Source organism: Bemisia tabaci, chromosome 3 (genome assembly GCF_918797505.1).
Source record: "Bemisia tabaci chromosome 3, PGI_BMITA_v3".
Classification (NCBI taxonomy): domain Eukaryota; kingdom Metazoa; phylum Arthropoda; class Insecta; order Hemiptera; family Aleyrodidae; genus Bemisia; species Bemisia tabaci.
The window spans coordinates 41,295,855-41,301,854 of record NC_092795.1 but is presented as its reverse complement, the minus strand read 5'-3'; positions in this window follow the sequence as shown (position 1 = coordinate 41,301,854).

The window sequence follows — 6,000 nt, the reverse complement described above, 5'->3', positions numbered from 1 at the left end:
TATTTATAAGTAAGGCAGTTAAAATAATTAAATCCAAATTAATTTTACTATTTAAATCTCAATCTTAATCTTCTTTATTATTTATAAATTTAATATTGCTTTATAGAAATAACAAATAATGTGGATTATTCAAAGGATCTGCATGTATATGTTTGCTACTGTAATTTTAACCATGACTCACAACTTAATATAATAGAAACCATGATAAATGGTACTGCTACCAAGGGCAGAAACTCTCCACCTTTTTGCTCTAATTTTGATGCGCAGCGTATACCTACCCTAAAAATTATTCTTTTGTTTTCCAAAAATGTTAAACTTCTAAAACGTAGTAAATTTGTTTTAATTTGTTCTTATCTCAGCATTATCTAGAGTTAATGCTATTTAGTTAGTGGTTAACACACCTCCTATGACTCTGAATCCGTAGTTTATCTATAAGTTGCACTGAGTCAGACAACCTTAGTAGGTAAGCCATCATTTTTTGTTGATGTTTGTTTTTTAGATGTATCTTCTTATTTTTAGAGTTTTATTTACAAAATAGGAACTTACTACTAATTTTTTTCTCTTTTTTTCATAAGTACCAGTGTATTGTCGATTGAACTTTGATGTAAATATACATTTCAAAAGTTTTTACTTGTATTACCTACTCAAACACTGGACGACAATCGCAGGATATGACAACTTTTATTCTGCCGAGCAACGCAAAAACGCCGTAAACGCCATATTACATATTTTGGAAACAGTGTATCATAGCAAAAAAAACTGTGTACCCTGGGACAAAGTTTTTACAGAATTCTTTCGCAAATACTATCAAGAACTTAACTTGAAAATTAAGGTGTGTGGGCAAAACGGTTTTTATATCATAAAGTGGTTCTGTCCCAAAAAAAATGAGGGAAAATCTTGATGGATTAACAGCGTTCTTGCTTAGCATGGCAGTATTTTGGAAAATATTTTTCCATTTAAAGCACTTTAATGCAACAAAAATTACCAATTTCATAGGTAAATTCGCCTACATCCTCAGTGCATGGTCACTTGTAACTTATGGTTTACTCTTAGTTTGTACCTTTGAGGTTATTTCTTAATTTGCTGATTTAATTGCTCTCAGGAGACGACCTGTAGCTGCACATAAGTTTTCCGTAGTAGATACTTGATGTTTGCTTCCTCAAAACCTCATAGGTATCAAAATGTGTCTCATTCTTTCAACGACATGAAATAATTTAGGTATTGATGGTAACACTTTCAGCTTTCTTAACCATGAGGACTACTTATTAGCTTCCAAATGGCTCATTAGGGAGAAGGGGAGGGGGGGGGGAGAAAATACCCTCTTTCCTCTAGAAAAAAAAGGTCAAAAAGGATTATACATATGTAACTCCACTCACGGAACAACTTTCAATTTTCCTCTTCCGAAATTTGCCCAATATTTACGAAACACACATTTTATTTTCCTTTCATACATATTTTCCTTTCTTCATCAATATAAATGAAAATAATCCATGCAAAGTAAGCAAACATTTAAAAATCATGAGTTTGAAAAACGCCGACTCCGCGAATTTAAATAATAAAGCCTAACATAGAGCGGAGTGACACGACGTGCTGCCACACGCAACGCGCACTGGCGCCTACAAACCTTAGGATACTTCACGCATTGCGCAATGCTTGAAGTATCCCTGTAGGTTTGTAGGCGCCAATGCGCGTCTCGTGCTGGCCCGGCCGGCCGCCCGCCATACCGCGCGCCGCAGCGTGCCCCGGTACCCCAAGCAACTATTTCACAACAGAGGTGCTGCACAGTATCATAAGAAATTGAAGGCGCTCCGACATATTAAGAATGACAGGCATCCTTTAAGAGTACGGAGCGTTCCTCGCCAAATAAATCAAGATACTACGGCACCTGAAGAGATCGGTCGTCCAGAAACTCACTAAGTCCTAGCCTTCGTATTCAATATCGTTTAGCATAATTTTTGAATTGCATTAGAGAAAAAATAAATTCGATTTAGGCAGAAACATTCTGCCTAAATCGAGTCGTTGCATTTTCATGCAACAGGACAGAGAAAACAAGATAAAGTCAAGGACTATAATTTCTAAATTTTTGTGACATAGTGCTGCACGTGCTAAAGGTCATCTAAAAATTTTAATGTTGTCATATTTCACCACCTTCCGGCCAAAGTATCAGAAGCGCCATGCGACGTTTAAAAATTTCCCTCGCCATTTTATTTTTTTACAAAGGAATCTTTGGTTGAATCTGTTTCAAAATTTTATTGAATTTCATCCGCAGCCCAAAGGAAATTCAGTGAAATTCTCGCACAGCTTCAGTAAACAATTTCTCTGTAAAAAGAATGCGGCGGAAATTCTTAAACGTCGCATGGCGCTGGTGATATTTTTGCCGGAAGGTGACGACTTTTGTGCCCTCATTTCCGATGGACAAGTATTTGTATTCGAGGAAATTTAACCGGATCAACTTATAAATACGATGAACATTTTTCCTTGAAATTCTCAGGTACGATTATTTTAGTGCAAGGAGAGTCCCAGGAAATTTTAAAGAAAATATTCACAAGTTTTTTAGAAAATTCACGTTTTATCAGCTGCACACATTTTGATAAGTCCTTTTACTGAACGCGGCATACTTAGTTGAGTCTCAGTCATGTGCACTGATCCGGATTAGATGTGAAGTAGGTACGCGCTTTTCTACGAAAGAAAAACCGACTTGAAACGTGTTTTTTCCATCCAAAATTTGGACATGACCGGGTTTTCAAAACTGAACACGGTCACCTTCTGTTCGGTCGCGGATGCCGATTACGCGTAAGGGTGGTTTCACGATAACTGGAATAGTTTTGTCGCCATAACAGACAACACATTTTTCGGTCATATTTTTAGGAGTAATGGTAATCACTCGAACTTTTTTGCGTTAATCCCCACAACGCTTTTCAAAGATTTATCGCTCTACTTTTCAATTTTAACATATAAATGGCCGAACATGTGCTATCGGCTACGCTGACTTTTCACCGCGTAACAGACAGCACATTTTCGGAATTTAAATAATATTAATTGAGAAGCAGAGCGATAAATCATTAGAAAACGTTTTAATACGTAACCCTTTGAAGATTAATGCAGAAAAAATCGAGTGATTACATACTACCAAAAATATGACCGAAAAATGTGTTGTCTGTTACGGCGACAAAACTATTCCAGTTATCGTGAAACCACCCATATCTTTAAAAACGGTAAAGCCACACTGGCGACACTACTATTTCCGTTATCGTGAAATCACCGTCATGCTTTAAATTGGTCAGCAATCATCATCAGATATGAAAAAAGTAGCGTCGATAAAATCAACTTATTCCTTCCGATTATATAACTTATAGATTGTGTGTGCGGGATCCATAAAATATATTAGTCTCTGGATGGCTGTCCGGTCATTGCAAGTCTCCCAAAATTTCATACCAAACTACAAATCATCTTTATGCACGTACAACGTACACCAGTTTGATGCATAATTTGACATAGCTGGGCGGGTAGAGCAGCAATGTTGTCCCATCTGCAAAAATTCAGACAATTTTCATTGATTCCTATCGGATAACTCGACGCAGTTTTTACCCAATGGCAAGATTCCGTCACAACGAGCCCTGGCGAATCCCCAAACCAGTCGTTTCGTTTGCTCTATGTCCCAGAAAAATAGAGCTCGTGTCGTGTCGGGCGAGAAGTCGATCGATATCGATACGTATCGCATATCGAATGAGTGTGATCGATAACTTCCTATCTCACCAATGCTATATACCGATCAAGGTCACTCAATATCAGTGGCGTGGCGTGTGTTGCGATGTATCGATTGATCTACCATTTAAACCCATGGAAAAAGATCGATAATCAGGGTGTTCGCAACGAATACCTCAATAACCGATTCTTTACCATGCATAGCTTGAAATGAGGAAATATCGATAAATCGATCATTCACGCCTCGCTACTGTTCGATATCGATTCAAGAATCGAAGCGGTTCAACGCTCGATTCTCAGTTCGATGGGTACCCACGCAGGACCAATTGGTTATCCGCACATTCAAACAGTAACTCCCTCCGCGGCATTCCCGGCAGCCATTAGTGGCAGTAAAAACTCAATTTTTATTTTAGTACCCATCAAACTACCCGAGCTCTTATGACAAAGGCAGAGTGCAAAAGCGCGTAAGTTTGTTTAACAGCCACGGTGTGTTTGCGGCGGTTGTATAGAGAGCGCTCCGAATATGCTGGCCCGCTTAGGTTAGATAGCTCAAGCGTTAATATTTTTTGGCCCCGAGTCGTTGATGTGCTGATGTTGACTGAGCGCCCATCGAGCGACTTTTACTGCGGAGGGAGGTCGTCGAAAAAGGGTGAAGATCAGAAACAACCAGCGCTATAAGTAATTTTGAAGCTCGCATGAGTGAATGAGGGTTATTTGACCGATATATTTCCGTTCCACTGAAGAAATGTTGTAGCAATTTGTCGCTGAAATAATGTTTACGAGTGAGTAGCGATGCATCGGTTCGCTTGTCTCAAAATCGTGAATTGATTGTTACCATCCTGTGAAAAAAACAAGATCGATAAGGTCCGCCGTCAGGTTGAGTTTCCATCCCGATTTCAGGACAGAAAAATCGATGCTTTGCAAAAAAATTTCACAGCTAGTTTTCTCGATTTTTTTATTGCCCGCGCCTGACGGAGAGAATAGAGAATTTGCAGGTGTCTGAAATTTGATGAATTTTGTGTTTAAGTGGGAACTACTGAGTGAACTGAACACGAGGATACCCTTGGTTCGTGAATTGAACAATTATTGGAGAAGAAATAACAAAATGATCTAATCTGCTGAAATACGTGAGTTTTAGTGGGAAATGATGATGCCACATAATTCTACGACTAGTGTAATTGATCTATTCATCATTTTAATTAAAATGTTATCCGTGGATCCTCTATTATTCTGCGAACTGAAGGTGGTCTATGTATACCGCTCCCATTCGTATTTTTGTCACACGTTCAAAAGGAGAAACGCGGTTATCAATTAATCAAATAATGCCCTGGTATATAGATAAAGACTTCGAGGGTCAATGATCCCTCAGTTCGCACGAAATTTCATTGTATCACAAGAGCCCATCCTATCCTAGTCAGCTTGATTCCACTCATAGTGTGTAGAACGCTGTTGGAAGCGAAACGAAGTCAGCGCGCCTTCAATTTTTGCATATGCAACGTGGACGTCCGTTGAGCTGGTTTAGTTGTATCCTGGGCTAAGCTTCAACGCAGTGTCCTCGCGTCGCCGCGCCTCGCGCCGTCGCGTTGTCCCTCATCAAATGCGCTCTACGAGTACTGCCGTGCTAAGGGAAAACGCCGTATGAACATTCGAGAGTTGCCAAATTCCCCTCGAAAAAATGCCTATTTTTGAAGAAAGCTATGGATATTTTTCCTTGGAATTTTCAGGAAATTTAGGTGAAATTGCGAACAAAATAATCTGAAAAATTGGAGGAAAAACGTTACAAATTTTCCCGAAATTCCCCCGTTTGTTTATTACAGGAAATTTGCCAACGCCTGGAGGCTCATACGCGTTTTTCCTTAGCACGGCAGAGTATTTCTGCGCTAATTGCATGTTTCATCCTATTTATATGAAACTACATGTTTTTCACCCCTCTCGTATTCCTCAAATATTTAAGGATTACAGCCCGGAGATATTTTAGCACCTGCAAATTTCCCCGCGGACATTTTTTTTATTTTATTGTTTGAATTTTTGTTACCTTCTCAACGAGGAATATAAATAATTTTTTTATATTACGAGGTAGTGTTACAGAATGCCTCGACAGTTTAGAGGCATTTTTTCTTAACTTTCAGACGCATTTTTTCTTAACATTCGCGGACATTCGCGTTCAAGTTTGGCGCATTGACTTCGGACGTCTGTCGGCTTCGTTTGGCAAACAAAATGTGCTGTCGAAATGATTAAATCAGACATTGACTTATCGATCGATCTGCGATATGACAATGGATTGTGATCATAGAC